The sequence below is a fragment of the Bos javanicus genome, chromosome 19, assembly GCF_032452875.1.
Source record: "Bos javanicus breed banteng chromosome 19, ARS-OSU_banteng_1.0, whole genome shotgun sequence".
In the NCBI taxonomy this organism is placed as follows: Eukaryota; Metazoa; Chordata; class Mammalia; order Artiodactyla; family Bovidae; genus Bos; species Bos javanicus.
Window position 1 is genome coordinate 61,248,857 of NC_083886.1, and position 18,150 is coordinate 61,267,006.

The following is an 18,150-nucleotide window of genomic DNA, read 5'->3' on the forward strand; positions in this document are numbered from 1 at the left end:
AAGTTCTTTATCACTAGCACCAGCTGGGAAGCTGTAAGAACAGAGAGCAAGAGAAAGCAGAACATTTAGGCTTCGTTTCTAGTCATTTTTAATTGTACATGATTTCTAGTTTGTTACTTATTTCTTCTTACATCTCTTTACCAACTTGCTGTTGATGCTGATGTGACTCTGGACAAGTCCCTTAAAGTCTTTGCACCTCAATTTCATCTTCCGTTAACATGAAATAAGTAGCCTGTTGGAAAAAGTCCCCTGAGATCTCCAGGTCACACATCTCCAATCTGCTAGTCCTATGCTTCTGAAACTCTGTGTCCTGGGAGTCCTCAAGGTGCAGGGTTAAAACCTAGCTTCCGTCAGGGAGTCCGGTTCTGTCTGTCTGCATCGTGGAGGTCAGGAAATCTGCATTTTTAGCGGGGTGATGAGAATGTGGTCTGTGGACCACACTGTGAACCACTCTGTGTTGGATCTCTTCTCTGCTCATGGGGACCATGAAGAACCCCCACCCTTCTGCTTGTGCCCTGGTGTCCTGGGCACCCAGAGGGAACGTGTGAGGCAGACGTGCTGTGTGTAGGAGAACCCTAGAAACTTTGATCACTCTTCTTGTTTAATAAACCCGCAACACTGCAGAACTTCCCTATCTATCCCAGGTCACTTTAAAAATAATTGATTGATTTATTTATCTTTGGCTCTGCTGAGTCTCTGTCACTATGAGTGGGCTTTCTCCAGCTGCGGCAGGGGCTCCTCTCTCGTTGCAGCGTGTCCACGTCATGCTGCAGTGGCTTCTCTTGTTGCAGAGCATGGGCTTTAGGGCGCGTGGGCTCAGTAGCTATGGCTCCCAGGCTCTGCAGCACTGGCTCAATAGTTGTGGCGTTTGGCCTTGGTTGCTCTGTGGCATGTGGAATTGTCCCAGATCAGGAATCAAACCCATGTTCCCTGCATTGGCAGGAAGATTCTTAACCACTGGACCCCTGGGGAAGCCCCCCGCCAAGTGCAGTTTTATTCAATCAGGATGAGTCTCTACCTCTAAGTAATGAGGCTTAAGCTTGCCTCGAAGCAAAATTTGTGAGCTGATGGATTTGTGCTCACATGGCTCTCAGGGGCTTCTTAGTGGCACCCCTAAAGAGCATCTTCTTGCCATGGGATCTGAGGCTGGCCTCCTCCACATACACCGTCTCTTAGGATGCTCACAGCTTCCTTGTTTTTGAACAAGAGCCTCACGTTCTTGTTTGACTCTAACTTCCTGGACACATTCTACTTCCTGTTGGGGAACAGAGAAACGAGATTAACCAACAAACCACTGCTGTGGCGCCCAGGACACTTCCAATCTGAGGTTTCCAAGGAGTTACAGGGTTTTATTCTGATGAAAATCAGTCCATTGTGTTGAGCAGGTCAGGAGGAAGTAATGAAACTAACTCCACAAAAGCGGCCACTCAGACCCTTCGTAGCAGGCTCACAGTCGATAAAGGCAGATCGGAGAGGTCACCAGTGAAAATGCTTTCAGCCCTTCTTGTTTCTCTTCCTTTTATTTGCCGTCTTCCCATCCACCTTCCTTGCTCTCCGTGTATCTCTCTTAGCCTTCCACCTCATTGCCTTCGTGGAATCAGGCCACCCCTGTTTTCAGCTCGCCTTTCTGCTCTGGCTTCCTTACAACCTGCTGTAAGCCTCTGGGCCTGCCTCTCTCCCCTCTGTGTCTCAGGCCCCCGCCCTCCTCAGAACTCCCTACCGGTTTTTATGAGTCCCCTGGTGGGTCTGCAGTTTATTGAAGGGTGAGGAAGGGCAAGTCCAGCCTCAGTTTGGGGAGGGGTGGCAGTTTCCTCCATGGGGTTCCCCCGTCATCACAGAAGGGGCAGACAGATTTCTGGCTCCCGGCTGTCGAATCCCCATCAGAAGGCCCTGTGCGGCTGTGGGTGTCTAAAAGCCACCTTTGGGCAAAAAGGATAATAAAAACGTTCAGTCAGACATTCAAGGCAGCGTTCCAAACTGCTAGCTGCCAATTCCCCAGTTAAGAGAGGCCTGGCTCGGAGCCTCTCAGATTAACCCCTTTGCCCCCTGATCTCCACAAGAGATTCCTACTGTGATCCTGAGAACTGAGAGAGAAAAAAGAGAGAGACAAGAGAGACGGAGATTGAGAAAGAGAGGGACCGTGTCATAAGGAGAGAGGACTTCGAGCAGTATCCAGATTTCAAAGTTGCAAAAGGTTTATTCCATGTAGACAGCCTGGCCTTCAATAAATAAGATGTTGTGAAGAGAGGGTGGTCAATGCATTTGAAAGAAAAACAGAGAAGGGTGCGACTCAACCCTCCTGGCGTTTTCACAGCCACAGACGGCTTGATGTTTTTGGCTGGGATGTACGTGTGTGTGTGTGCGTGTGTGTGTGTGTGTTTTCTTATTTAAAAATATGAGGTATTAGGCTCTCTCCCAAGTGGGGCTGCCTCTAAGCCACACTCCTCTGTGAGGCGACTGTGTCCTGCAAGAAGGGGGAAAAAAAAAGAGGAAGGAAGGAAGGAGGCTCCCTCCCGGTGACACAGTCACCTACATCCTGATGGCATCGCGGCCGCCCTCCTGTCCCGCTCACCTCCTAGCTCGAACCACTCCGGGCGCCCGTGTTTCCAACATTCACATCTTGGCCAGTGGCTTCAGTCCACGGCGAAACCTCAGACATCATGCAGTCAAAAGAGACAGAAGCGGGGACCGAGAGACAGAGCTCACACAATGCTCCTCTGCTTTCTCAGCCCCTGGTGTTCTGTTTCAGTCTTCCCCCTGCATGATGCCAGCTGCGCTGTTCATTTTCCACCTCTTCCCTGGTTCGTGCGTGCTCAGTCACTCAGTCATGTCCGACTCTTTGCGACCCCGTGGACTGTAGCCCGCCAACCTCCTCTGTCCATGGGTTTCTCCAGGCAAGAATACTGGAGTGGGTTTCCATTTCTTCCTCCAGGGGATCCTCCTGACTCAGGGACCAAACCCTTGTCTCCTGCGTTGGCAGGCAGATTTTTTTTTTTTTTTTCCGCTGTGCCATCCGGGAAGCTCTCTTCCCTGGTTGAATGGGGATAATAATCAAACCAGTTTTATAATATTGTGGTGGAAACTAAATGAAGAAATACTAGCAAAATTCTCCAGAAGTACATAAAGAAAATTTGTGCTGAAAATATCTGTTATCACTAGTAAACATTACTTATCATTGTGTGTGTGTTAGTCACTGAGTCATGTCTGAGTCTTTGCAACCCCTGGACTGTAGCTCACCAGGCTCCTCTGTCCGTGGAATTCTCCAGGCAAGAATATTGGAGTGGGTTGCTGTTTCCTTCTCCAGGGGATCTTCCTGACCCAGGGATCGAACCTGCATCTCCTGTACTGGCAGGCGGGTTCTTTACCAGTGAGCCACCAAGGAAGACCCCCAGTGACTTATTACTGTTTCAAAAACCTCTCCAAAGGGGATACAGAATGCCAGCAATTTTATAATGTTTGACGATTCTGGGAGTCAGGAATCTAGATGGAGCACAGTTGAGGAGTCTGTGTCAGCTCTCTGAGCCTCGGGACGGCTGAGACCTCAGCTGTGATGCTTCAATGGCTGAGCACTGGGATGACCTCGAAGATTCTTTCATCAAATGTCCAGTGCTCCAGGGCATGTGAAGGCCAGTCTCGGCTGGCGCAGTCAACCGCAACACCCACACGACTTCTCAGTGTGCTTGGACTTCTCACAGTCTGGGAGTTCGATTCTGGGGTTGGGGGCAGACATTCCAAGAAATCCAGGCGAGGCTGTGTGGTCTTTGCTTACCTATCTGCGGAATTCATGTGGCATCCCTTCAGCCCCGTCCTCTTCTCACAGTACAGCTCAGGTTCAAGGCGAGAGATGACTTCTCTCCCATGTCTTTATCGGAGATTAGTAAGATCATGCTGCATCACAACACGTGGTAATGAGATCACAAGATGTGATCGTCCTTCTAAATTACAGCCTGCCACCAGAACGGGACAAAATGACAGTCTCCAGTAACCCTGTAGGGTCACTGTAACTGTCCTCGATTGACAACTCACAGGCTTTTATTTATTTATTTATTGGTGTATGTTAGAGAGAAATAAACTTTCATCCTGTCTAAAACATTGTTCTTTTGATTTTATGTAATATGCCATTCAACCCAATGCTGACTGATAGGATGGTGGTCAGCGACCTCAGGTTTTACCATGCCAGTAGCTCATCTGTGAACAAGATCAGCTTAAACGTCTACTACCCAGGGAACTGGTGTAAGTTAGCAGGCAAAATTCAGCATCAAATCTACTGCCATCATTAGGCTAATAGCCTTCTCCTTTGCTCCATCGGTTCAGTTTCCTTTTTTACCCCCGCTGTTTATCTTAGCGGAAAGCAGTAACCTCTGTGCAGAAATGGCATGGTGTTTTTTCCCATCCAGCGGTGTTGCTGGTGTACCAGCACGTTCTGATCCCATTTCTGGAGCCGAAACAATCTAAACTTGTATAGAGAAAGCCTTCATGGGTTTTTGTTGGCATAGGAGAAGTCTAATTACACACATCCAAATACACAAGAGAGAAATGGGAGGTTTTTCCCCCTTGACTTGGAAACGCTGGTGGTTTTGACCTGCAGTACTTGAACGAGAGATCCAAGCTAATTATGGGATTGCATGTTTAAACGGTTATTTCTTTACAGAGTACTCCTAGCACATTTGTAAGTTTAATTTTCTTGGGGAATCTGCGCTATTCGTGGACTTTCTGCACAGAATTCTCTCAATTTGAGAAGGTGCATTAGCTTTTATTTATCAAGAATAACCTCATTAATTATATGCCTGCATTCTTAGGTTGAATTAAAAGGTTGTTCTGGGACTTACCTTTTATGATTATTTCTTAGTTTATTTTCTCTTGTTTATTCTCTGTTCATAAAAATAATCCAGCTCTGTGTTCGAATTACTTCTATTACTACATCTTCCTTTTGGGTTCCATGAAATGGCATCTGCTTTGTTTAATTATTATTTTTGTAGTATTTTTCATAGTAAGTGAAGATAACAGACACTCAATAGGATGAATGAATAACTGGATCTTGTTATTTTTATGACTGTCTTTATTTAAAACTATTGTTATAGTACATCTGCTCCTTTTGTTAAAGCGCCTCATCTCAGTTTTCACAGTAAGACCACTATCGTTGACATGCCCTGCCTATGGAGATCAAGGATGATTCTGATGTATTTGGAATGCTGATACCTTTGCCGTTGGGTATTGGAGATGAGAGGGAAACTCACTTCGACCCTAACTGTAATTTTAGCACACCCCACACGACAGACAGAGTCCAGTACACACTGGGGCTGATAGAGGGCATATACGTTTTGCAAAATTACTGCATCAGAATCATCAGAATCACTTGGAGGTTTTAATTTAACTTCTTTTTTTTTTTTTTAACCTGGCAACTATCCCAGGAATCCTAAATCAATATGGAATGGGAGGGGACTTCAGTTTTTACTTTTTATCAAAAACGCATGTTGATTCTGATATAATCTTTAAAGATAGTCATCTAATGGTAGCACATGAAAGCAAAATATAATATGAAGCAATTTTAGAATGAAAATGCCATACAGAGAATATATTTAATTTTCTGGGGATTCCACTCAAATATAAACTAACTTTTATATGTGGCTCACATGGGAAACCAATACTTTCAGGATAGTATATATTTAGATTATTAAATGATTCATTATCCTGATTTTTTAATGGAAAAGAGAACTATCCTACTTGGAAGCCACAAACTACTTAAAAAGCTACTGCCAAGATTCCTTAAGAATATTATTCCTTTAGAAAATATATTAAAATACTTGATACGAAGGATGATACATGAAGGTGAAAATTTCAGTGGACCTTACTTAACCAGGGACTTAATTATTTACAGTCTCTAGTATTCCGTTCCAGTGTTCTTGCCTGGAGAATCCCAGGGACGGGGGAGCCTGGTGGGCTGCTGTCTATGGGGTTGCACAGAGTCGGACACGACTGAATTGACTTAGCAGCAGCAGCAGCAGCAGCAACATTCCGTTAATAATGTAAGATGATGAGACTGTTAAGAGTAAAACTAAGCTTTTATCTCTACCATGAATATTTAAGGCTAGCAAAGCTGATTTTAATGAATGTGCTCATATGCTCCGTCATTGACTCTTTGTGACCCCATAGGCTGTAGCCCACCAGGCTCCTCTGTCCATGGGATTCTCCAGGCAAGAGTACTGGAGTGGGTTGCCATTTCCTCCTCCAGGGGATCTTCCCGACCCAGGGATCAAACCCACATCTCTTCTGTCTCCTGCATCGGCAGGCGGATTCTTTACCACTAGCGCTCCCTGGGAAACACTGATGAACTGATACTGCTACTGCTAAGTCACTTCAGTCGTGTCTGACTCTTAGCGACCCCATGGACTGCAGCTCACCAGGCTCCTCCGTCCATGGGATTTTCCAGGCAGGAGTACTGGAGTGGGGTGCCTTCTCCGATGAACTGATACTAGGGATCATTTATATTATGGTAAACTGTGGAGATCAGGGACTTCACCAGACTTGCAGACTGGTAAGTCAACTTGCCAGTTCCCTGAGTGCTGGTGGAAGATGGGAGGCTTCTGGTGGGAGATGCAGGATTCTTGTCTGCACTGGTTCCCTGAGCTCCAGTTCCCACAAGGCTGCACAAAGTAGGGGGGGGGGTCACATAATGCCCCCTACCACTCCCCCCGGACACAGTAGATTATATCACAGGTCAAGTGCTCTGAGCTTAAGAAATCTGAATCTTCTATAATGGGCAAAAGCATGCCTGCCTTTGGCTACAGAGGGAGACATTATCTTTGTCACACCGGAGACTGTCACCCTGCACAGCGTCCAGAGGACAGCATGATCTTTGTGTCCCGAGGTTGTTCTCTGTACAAACATCCCTGAGAGTATGGTTCAGAACCAAGAGCAGTCAGTGCTCCTGCTTCCCAGACAGGAAGAACTATGACAGCGGCTTCCCAGTATGCACCAATAACATTGCTATCATTTTTTTAAGTGTTTATTTGCTATGCATCGGCTTTCTCCAGCAAGAGGATGCTCCTCTCTAGTTGAGTGTGGGCTTCTCCTGCTGTGGAGTGTGGCCTCCAGGGCACATGGCTCAGCTGTTGTGATGCACAGGCTTAGCTGTGCCTTGGCATGTGGGATCTTCCTGGACCCGGGATCAAACCCATCTCCCCTGCATTGGCAGATGGATTCTTAACTCCTAGACCACAGGGGAAGTCCCAATAACATTGTTTTTGATAACTATATAACTTATTTGTCATTCCACAAAGTGATTATTTCAACAGACAAATAAGTATTCACAACACCCTAAGAAATGCTGTCATTCTTTCAAGTCCTATTAAAGATATTTTAGCCAACGAGCATAAAGAGAAAAAGTTGCTGTACTTCCAAAGACAGTACTTGTTGGGGAGAGGCGGGAGATTTTATTGTTTCCATTAGTTATTTAGTTAAGGATTCTTTCCCCCCCTTTTTTCCCTTCCTACACAATAATGGAGCAAGAGCTGTGACTCTCACACATTAGACCAGAAAGAACTTGGCAGACGAAAGTAGCCGAGGATAAGGGGAAAGCTGGGTTTTGGAATTAGACAAAACCGGACTTAAATTAAAACTCAGATTCTTACTCGATGCCAGTTAATTAATGCTTGCTAATCTTCAGGTTTATCATCCTTAATTTAAAGATGACATGACCCACTTTATAGGATTATATGACAATGTATGGAGAAGGTTTACTGAAACATGTGACATCTATTTATAATGCTCAGCAGATGATGTGCGAGCACAAGGAATCGACCTTCCTCCCCGAGCCCCGTTGTAGAATGCAGACAAAGAAACAGAACCGTGGAGAAGGTCAGGGGATTGGGCCACACAGAGTTACAGTATGCATCTCTGCAACCACCTAGATCTGCTTGTGGGGGCTTCCCAGTTGCTGCCAGTGGTAAAGAATCTACCTGCTAATGCAGGAGACATAAGAGACGCAGATTCAATGCCTGGGTCAGGAAGATCCTCTGGAGGAAGGCCTGGCAACCCACTCAGGTATTTTTGCCTAGAGAAATCCCATGGACAGAGGAGCCTGGTGGGCTAGTCCATACGGTGGCAAAGAGTTGGACATGACTAAAGTGACTGAGCGTGCATGTACCCCAGATCTGCTTGGATCGCATGAATACCTTATTTGACTCTTCCTTGAGAAATGATCTTTATAACGAGAACTGTTGTGTGGCTCTAAGTCCATACTCGGGACCCACACCGTTGTAGGTGAGCAGCTCAGAGAAACCAGTGGGGAACCTCTGAGCATGAGTCAGCACATCAGGATGCTGAATCAATCAAAGAGTTAATGGTAGTCACTTCTAATTAGCCGGATTTTAAAGACTCTGCCTTAAAAAAAAAAACAAAAAAACAAAATCCAAAGTGTGACAGCTTGTAGTTGGCAATTAAAAGCTGTCCATGACTGGGTTCCTCAAGGTAAGCTCTATTTTGACTTGTCTCAAAAAGTAAAAAATCAAATATCTATTTTTTTTTTTCAAAACAGTTCCTGTTTTCTTTTCTCTGGTTTTCAATGAATTGCGTTTGTTTTATCTTAAGTTATGCTACAATGGATTGAGGCTGTGGGCAGCAGAACTTCATTTCTAGCAAGGTTTATCCCTGTTCCCCACACTGATATTTTTATAGTTATGGGTTTGAGCTTTTTCTTCATGTGTATATTATGGTATTAATAGTGGTGGTGGAGGAGGAGGAATGTGTGTGTGTGTGTGTGTGTGTGTGTTGTTAAGTGTCTGCCTCTTGCTCACTGAGACTTCGGTTACGTAGGGAACGGGGATTTTGGCGCCCTTTCCTCTAAAGAAAACAGTCTGATCTGAGGAGTGCCCACCTCTTACAAGGCCTCGATTGTGTAAGAAGACCAGAAAAGAAACAAATGCAGTTTGATTGCGTCGGAAGCTTGGTGACTAGTTCACAAATCTTTTATTTGTTTTGAGAAGTGCTGCAGTGGCAGTAAGTTTTGTGTGCGCTCAGGGAGAGGCAGACGTGACTTACAGTAGGGACTCAGAAGCCGACATAATTACCTGGGCTTCTGTCAAACTAATAAACTAATGGAGGCTTTAAATAAAATCAGGAAAGACCAAAGGTTTGAGAAACTTAGAGAGAAGGGGACTAGACCATGAGTCCTGTTACATTTTTTTTTAAACGTGTGTATTTGAGAGGCCGATGGTTCCATGCGATATGAATTATACGTTTCAAATTTTAAAAATAATTTAAAAATCTCTATATAGGGGGATCTCAGGGGTTTAAAATCACTGCGCTCCCCTTTGGTTTTCCTCCAGTTACACAGGCATCTCAAAGATTTCTTCTCTGACAAAGAAGGTCTCCTAGTATAATGTCCCTGTCCACTTAGAGATAACTATGGATACCAATGTCATTTATAATATTGTCTGTCATCCAAGAAGCAACACAGAAATTGAAGAGAATTTAAAAGTTATGAATAGCTGTTGAAAAAAGTCACTTGACAACACAAGGCATTTACTTGGTAGACATTGTCACTGAACCAGGAAACTTGGGTACGTTTCTCATCTAATGAAATCAGCCTTTTGCATTTGGGATATACTTTGCATTTCTAGAAGAGTTAGAACTTACAGTGTTCTCCACAGACTTCTTGAACTATATGGATAGTGAGGAATAGCTTCAAGAAATTACGGTCCAGCCTGGAGGGAAGGCTGGGTGAACGATTCACTGTGTGAAGGTAAGCATTTCTCTGAATGAATGCAAACATTAGTAACATCAGACTATTCTTCTGACTTGTGCTGTCCATGTCACTAGTAATCAGATTTATTTGATAAGAGTCATTTGTTCTACATAGACTATAATGAGTACAGTTAGCAAGGGAGTCTTAAAGCCACTTGTGGTGTAAACTGACATAAGACTGTTACGTACATTTGTCTTTCTCCATTTCCCTTCTTAATTAATAGCATCATTTACCCAGTGGCCCATTCATTCAATGATACTTAGGCGCTCAGTATCCCCAGACACTGTGCTGTGGACTGGGAATAAAATTGAGACTCAGATGTAGTTGTTTCCCTCAAAAAAGCCAGTGGTTAGTCAGAGACTGTGAGATGCAAATGAAAACACAATGCAAACAATGATGCTGCTAAATACATGTTCAGTGTGTGATGTAAATCCAGAGGAATATTTCACTCAACCATGGAGGAAACGGAAAACCTCACAGTAAAGATGGCATTGAGTTGGGTCTTGAGTTACAAGTGAGAGTCTGCCAGAGGAGTGAAGGAGCTGAATATGTTAGACACCCGGAAGAGGCAGCTTGCTTTGCTATAAAATGCTCTAAACAGAATCACATGGATTCGATTTAAGCAACGTGCATTATGTAGTCATAATTTGAGAAGCTACTTCCTTTTTGGCATCCCCTTCACCACAGTGTACTCTTGAAGATGACCTGCTTATGGTTCTCGTGTCCTATAGGGTTGCATGTGTGAATATCCTTGAAAACGGGTCTATGCCTTATTTGATTTTGTATCCCTCAAACCTACTGCTATGCACCCATTACAGCAGGTGCTAAGGAATAACCTGGTCAATGAAAGAACAAAAGAGTTGGTGTGATGGCTGTTAAAAACAGGGGCTTAGGAACAGCAAACCAACTGTAAATAAGGCTGGTTGGGGTGGGGAGGCGGCAGTTGTCCTGAAACCTCTTGCTTAACAGGTTTGCTGGTTTTCCGTAGACTGTAGCTTTGGGAGATTGGAAGGGGCAGGGCTCTGAGGTCCTTCTGTATCTGCACGTGGGCCTTGCCATTGGAATAAGTGAAAGAGTGAGTTAATAAATGGGGCTTCTCAGTGCTTCAGCGGTGAAGAGTCCATTTGCAACACAGGCATTAAAGGAGATGCGGGTTTGATCCCTGAGTTGGGAAAATCCCCTGGAGATGACATGGCAGCCCATTCCTGTATTCTTGCCTGGAGAATGCCATGGACAGAGGAGCCTGGCAAGGTGCAGTCCATGGGATTGCAAAGAGCTGGACATGACTGAAGTGACTTAGCACTTAGCACAAAATTAATAAATAGATGTGGGTTACTGTATAGACTCTAGAAACGGGCTCTCTTAAAGTATGAGGATGAGAAATAATACATATGTTTTATTAATAGCCAACAAATAAGTGGAAAACTAATTGTCAAATGGCAAATCGTGAATACTATCTGTTAGCATTTACTGTAAAATGGTCTGAAGCTCTTTGGTTAATCCCCTCACTCCATGATCGTACCTGAGACAAGTCAAGTGTTCTTGTCACCTGGCTGGGCAGAGAGAGAGTCGGAGACCTCCAGCCAACTTAGCCAACATACAGTATTCTCAAAGTCTCTATTTTTGCCAAAGTTGTAAGTGAAAATATCCAGGATAAAAACCATATATAGAAAAGGAGTGTTTCATCCACATTTCATGTAACACCATAGATCATGAAAGCAGAAAGAATTTTAAAATCTAATTTGCTTTACACAAGGGATTGGGCAGCATGGCAGGATTTTGGGTTCTTCGTGTATCTTGAGTTATTTCTCAAATATTTTGGGTTCAATAAAATCCAAAATGCATTTCGCCCTGAGCACTTTCCTCCCTTAATTCTGAAACCCATGTGTAATCTAAAGGAAATGTAATCCATATGTTTCTGATTCATTTACACTTAACTCATCAAAATATTTTTCTAGGAGCTATTTGATGTTGAAGAAGCATTTTGAGACTTTTTAATAAGCTTTTTAAAGCCTCCCCACCCCCACCCCTTTAAAACAGAAGGCCATGTTTGCCGAAAAGGAATAAGCCCTGATACCAAAATATGTGGGTTTGGTTCCAAACTCTGAACCACAGACTTTAAGATCGGGTCTCCATTTATCCAGCATGTTCCTGTATCCCATTTTCTGAGCCTGGTTCAGCATGTAAAATTCAGTAGATCTGCCCAAGATGAAAACGAGACTCTTGTGACTTTACCACAGGATCAAGAGGGAGGCTTAAAGCTGCCAGCTAACAAGGTTGTGATGTTATCCAAAAAAGAAAAAAAGAAAGAAAGAAATGTTACCGCATGGGGGCCAGAGCTTCGATCCCAAGGGGGATGAAGCATCAGGAGAAGTAACCGGTTCCACTTAGAATCATAGTCCAGGCAACTAAACCATTGAATCTTGTTTCATTTTGTTTCAGAAGCCTGGCCCCATCGAAGTAAAAATCTCAATGACTTTTCTAAACTTTCCTCAACATAAACTAAAATTTCCTAACGGACTTATCTTTGCCACCTGCTGGTCCTGCTCCCCCAGTTCCCCATCACCATTCTTAGCTGCGCTGCTTAAAAACCCAGAGTTTCATTCATGGCTTCACAGCAGGTGCTGAGTGCTGTGCTTAGTCACTCAGTCGTGCCCAACTCTTTGCGACCCCATGGACCTGTGCATGGGGATTCTCCAGGCAAGAATGCCAGAGTGGGTTGCCATGGCCTCCTCCAGGGGATCTTCCCAGCGCAGGGATCGAACCCAGGGCTCCCTCAGTGCAGGTGGATTCTTTACCGTGAGCCACCAGGGAAGCTCACGTTCAGTGCCCACCACAATTGCGGGCCCAAGGTCCCCTCTGCCTTACTGCCCATGCACTGGTCCCCATGACATAAACAGTGACCCCCGAGTAACCAAGACAGCTAATGCCTGACCTCCTTGATGGGTTTCAGGGAAGAAGCATTTATAGGCAAAAATGGGGATGGGGGGTGGGCTGCAGTGTGCCTGGCCCTCCTCTGATTGGTTGGTGGTGAGGTAACGGGGTGGTATTCCAGGAATCTCAGCCTTCTGCTTCCAACCAGTCTGGGGTCCGCAGGCTTGTGCTCAGCCTGGAGTCACCAACCTCAACTGGCTGGCGGCCAGATCTTCACGACGTCCCCAAGGAGGAGCCAGAGCCAGGCCACCTCTCGGCAGCGTTGCTTCCTTCTGCGCTTCCTCACTCCACGAAGCACTAACTCAGCACCTCTGGAGCTCAGTGAAGGCACAGGGGCTGAAACGTTGTTCCTACCAGCAAGAAATGGGGGCCACAGAAAGGCCTTGGTGAGGGGAGACCCCCCTGGGCCCTGCACGGTTTCAGCATTTCTGCTTTAAGGGAAAGATAAGCACAAGATCTTATCCTTTGGGAAGTTAAAAATCTAAATGATCTGGAAAGATCTATGATTTTTGTAGCCATAATCAATCACATGGGCTTCCCAGGTGGTTCAGTGGTAAAGAACCAACCTGCCATGCAGGAGATGCAGGTTCGATCCCTGGGTCCAGAAGATCCCCTGGAGAAGGAAATGACACCCCACTCCAGTATTCTTGCCTGGAAAATCCCATGGATAGAGGAGCTGGTCAGGCTACAGTCCATGGGGTCATTTAGTCATGACTGAGCAACTAAACAATAACAATAAAACAATGACAATATGTAACTGAGAGTTAAAGAGTAAGATAGATGCTATCAGTAAAGCTGACAGATTCAGCCATGCAGGATGCCTGGTTACATTTGGAATTCAGATAAAAAGCAAATACTTTTATTAGTATGACTCATGCAATATTAGGACAGTATTTATTATATTAAAATTACTCATTGTTTATCTGAAACTCAGGAAAAGCTCTCTTGGCTCAGGGGTAAAGAATCTGCCTGCAATACAGGAGACTTTGATTTGAGCCCTGAGTCAGGAAGACCCCTTGGAGAAGGGAATGGAAACTCACTCCAGTATTCTTGCCTGAAGAATTACATGGACAGAGGAGCCTGGTGGGCTACAGCCCATGGGGTCGCAAAGAGTTGTACACGACTGAGTGACTAACACACTATCTGAAACTCAGACATAACTGAGCAACCTGTATTTTACTTGACATCCCTATCAATGTATTAAAAAAGCAGAGACATCGCTTTGCCAACAAAGGTCCGTATAGTCAAAGTTATGGCTTTTCTAGTAGTCATGTATGGATGTGAGCGGTGGACCCTTAAAAAAGACTGAGCACTGAAGCATTGCTTTCAAACCTTGGTGTTGGAGAAGACTCTTGAGAGTCCCTTGGACTGCAAGAGGCTCAAACCAGTCCATCCTAAAAAAAATCAACCCTGAATATTCACTGGAAGGACTGATGCTGAAGCTCACACTCTAATACTTTGGCCATCTGATGCGAAGGGCTGGCTCATTAGAAAAGTCCCTGATGCTGGGAAAGATTGAGGGCAGGAGGAGAAGGGGGTGGCAGAGGCTGATACTGTTGGATGGCATCATCGACTCAATGGACATGAGTTTGAGCAAACTCAGGGAGAGAGTGAAGGACAGGGAAGCCTGGCGTGCTGCAATACATGGAGTTGCAAAGAGCTGGACATGACTGAACAACAGCAACAAACTGTCAAGGTAGAAATTGTTCAAAAGTGACAGAAATAAGGACATCAAGATACAGAAACAGGAAAAGCCATGGTTTGCTTGTAGAAATCTGAGATGGGTCAGATTTTCAAGGAGGGTGTAACATGAACACGACTGATTATAGAGAGTGAACCAGATAATACAGGCGCCTGAAAGCCATGCAGATAGATTACATTTGAAGGAGAAAAATACATGCCTCTACAGAAAAGCACCTTTCCTCCTCTCCTGTTCCTACTACCTGCTGTCTCCCTTGGGTTTTTTTCTTGTATGAACAGCTTCCCCATACCCTCCTAGGCCCGCATCTGCATCTGTATGTAATACTGGTAATATTTTGGCAGCTGTTCACTATCTGCCAACTTGCCTATTGTGATGATTAGCTCCATCATTGCTGTTACTGCTCTGTCCACTTTCGAATTCCCTGCCCTAAGAAACTTTAAAAAAAAAAAAAAAGTGAATTTTTACCTGCTTTGAAGTTTGTCGCCCTTCCTAACCTGCGGATACAACCTAGACATCCCAGCCTCCTCTGAAGACGTTGGTCAGTTGCGCTTGGCTTACCCGTTGTGTGTTCTTACTGCGTTCGGACACCTCTCTTCTTCCGTGATCAGGCACGTCCTGGGAATTACCTGGCAGTCTGGCGGATCCTTCGATCCCTGATTGGAAAACCACAGCAACGACAAGGGAAGCAAATATGTGTTTATGCTCTCTGCCCACGGCCCTGACTCCTTTCCTCCGCGTTTTCTCCAGGTCAGGAGTTGCTTTCTATCTCTCCCCAGGAAGCCCAGATCCATCCTTAATTCAAGAATCAGTTCCTCCTTTCTTAAGAAATCAGTTTCACCTTCACAAACCAAAGACTGTTGATCAGCCAGAACTACTCCAGCTCTGTTTTGAATTCTCTTAGAAACCCTAGTTTGAAGCAGTATTCCAACTGTTTGCTTATATTCTCTCTTAACATTTCTTCCTTGTTTCATGGGCATAATTTTTATCTTTCTAACTAAACTATAATATTCTTAACCACAGAGAGAGCTTATAAAAATATTTTTCTATCTCCCATGATGCCTGCCATGCTCCTGGGCATACAGCAAATGATCAAGAAATACTTTTTGGTTTTAATTGAATTAGCATCCAGGGAAAACAATTTAGAAAATAGTATATAATTCATATCAAATGTTTGAAACTTTCTTACGGAAATTTGTAAGAAACCTGTTTTGAAGGTTAACCCTTCTGACTTGGAGTTTTCTTACAACTCAAAAGGCTAAAAAAAAAAATATCTCTGAATATCTTTATGGGATATGGTATGTAAGGGTCATTGTTGGATTACTCTCAGTCTAAGCAACTAAAATGATAATCATAACCAATCATTGTCTTGGGTATCAACTATATTCTGGACATTATGTCAAGCAGTTTTAAATTTATCATCTCATTTAATCCACATATGTGCTATATACAATGATTTCCCCCTTTTTCTTTTAAATAGGAAGATTGAGGATGAGAAAGGTAAAATAAAACATAATCGAGAAACAACTGTCTAGGTTTTTTTTTTTAAGACTTACTGATTTTCTTCTGGCTGTGCTGGGTCTTTGCTGCTGCGGGCTTCCTCTAGCTGGGGCGGGTGGGGCTCCGCTCTTGCCGTGGGGCACGCTGTCTAGGCTCGCGGGTGTCGGGAGTTGCATCTCATGGGCTTCAGTTGCGCTGCAGCACGTGGGATGTTCCTGGACCGGGAATCGGACCGCGTCTCCTGCCTCAGCAGGCAGATTCTTTACCATTGAGCTCCAGGGAAGCCCTGCGCTGGGTTTAAACTGAGGTTGAATGGTCAGGCTTAAACGTGGATGAGCAAGGGAAAGTAGAGTCACCTCCGACTCCTGTCTGCTCTTTTGTCAAAGGCCAGTAGGGGAAACCGAGACTGCCTGAGCTCTAGAGTTCTTCCGCAGGAGATTTCTCACTGATTATTTTCTATCAATCAAGCCCGGACATGTTTTATTTATCTCTTGCTGTTTTTATTTTGTTTTCTTCTTGTTTCCACTTCTTTTTTTTTTTCAGATTTCTTTCTCTTGCTTAAACTATTATAGCAGCCCACTAACTGGTCTGACCATCTTCAATCTCTTCTTTAAGTATACCAATATATTATCTAAAGAATTATCATATATAAAATAATTATTAACTTGATGTATTATTGTTAAAAGGGAGAAAACTTCAGTGACTTCCAATGAAAAGTAGTGAAAAGCAGATATAATGGTATCAGATTTCTTTAGATTTCTGTATGTGGGATCTTCTAATAGGACATGTTTTTTGGGGGGGTGGTGTTCATATCTGATAACTTTTCATGTTTCATTTCCCAGAGAATTTAGTACACTGCCTGCAGTTAGTAAATTCTCATAAATACTGCTGCTGCTAAGTCGTTTCAGTCGTGTCCAACTCTGTGCGACCCCATAGATGACAGCCCACCAGGCTCCCCCGTCCCTGGGATTCTCCAGGCAAGAACACTGGAGTGGGTTGCCATTTCCTTCTCCAGTGCATGAAAGTGAAAATTGAAAGTGAAGCTGCTCAGTTGTGTCCGACTCTTAGCGACCCCATGGACTGCAGCCCACCAGGCTCCCTCCGTCCATGGGATTTTCCAGGCAAGACTACTGGAGTGGGGTGCCATTGCCTTCTCCAGAACAACTCAGAACTCAATAAGAGCTGACCGGAACAAGAGCGAAAATCTATGACGAATTTTGTGATTACAATATTGCTACTTCCTCATTACTAAACTGCAGCTCTTCAGATTGCTAGTAATATAAGCCGGTGGTCCTATTAGAAAAGAATGTTTTCATCAAAATTATTTATACATTCCCTATTGTTTTAAATGAACCTAGTTGAGATTCATGAATATCCTCAGGGATTCAAGATAACTGATAATTCTTCTGAAAACCTGTTGAAAATGACTGCTTAATACTTATTTATTGCATACTTGTCTTCACTTTCTTTCAGCCTCTACTTCTGATTTTCCCAGTAATGGCTGTGACCTCTAAATAAGGAAAAGAAAAGAACCCTGAAAAAGAAGGATATTGATCTTTTGGAAATTCCCAATTTTAAATGAAAATCAAAAGGAAATATATATATAAACTAAGGGCTTGGTAATTTCTCACCAGGAAGATAATTTCACTCATATGCTTAATCATTCAGAGAATGAAGATATTCCATGGTGGAACCCAATTCTACCATGATTGTAAGCATCAACATTTGGTATTCCATTCAGCCCCAAAATAAAATTCAAATTTTGCAACACTTCATTTAGAAGAATATTAATCCCCTGAGCTTGGAAAGGAGAGCCAGTGTGAACAAAGTTTCACAGGGCCGATCAAGTGAAAAGCACACACACACCCATATACGTACACACGCCTGCGCATGCACACGTGAAAGGAAATGGCTTTGAATGGCTACAGAAGTGCCCAGGTCTATGCTTAGAAGTTTGTCTGGTTTTTTGGCCCCTGATCTACTTGCTCAGAATAGACCAGGGCACAGGGCATGTTGGGATGAATAATTATTTAATCAAATAATTGCTCCATGCCTCCAACACCACTCCTTTAAGAACTGAGATGGAAAAAAAAAAAAAAAAGACTAGCAAATATGTAAATTGGAACTGATTAGGGGATTAAGTTTCACTAAAAAAAAAAAATTAAAAATTGGAATAAAAACAGCTTGCAAATCCCTGTAAGCCAAGACCTGTCTCTGAATTACAACACCAGGGCCTGTCGGCTGTGATAATTTCACTTCATTAAGTTCCAGA

The 18,150-nt window shown here is 43.9% G+C and overlaps 1 long non-coding RNA gene across 1 annotated transcript in view; it reads left to right on the plus strand.

Moving 5' to 3' along the window:
• LOC133232957 (uncharacterized) overlaps positions 1 to 17,648 on the plus strand; it is a 95,956-nt gene extending 78,308 nt beyond the window's left edge. The window contains exon 4 of the long non-coding RNA XR_009731538.1: positions 17,352 to 17,648. This is a non-coding gene — a long non-coding RNA (uncharacterized LOC133232957). The remainder of the gene's footprint in view (positions 1 to 17,351) is intronic.
• Positions 17,649 to 18,150: the final 502 nt, after the last annotated feature.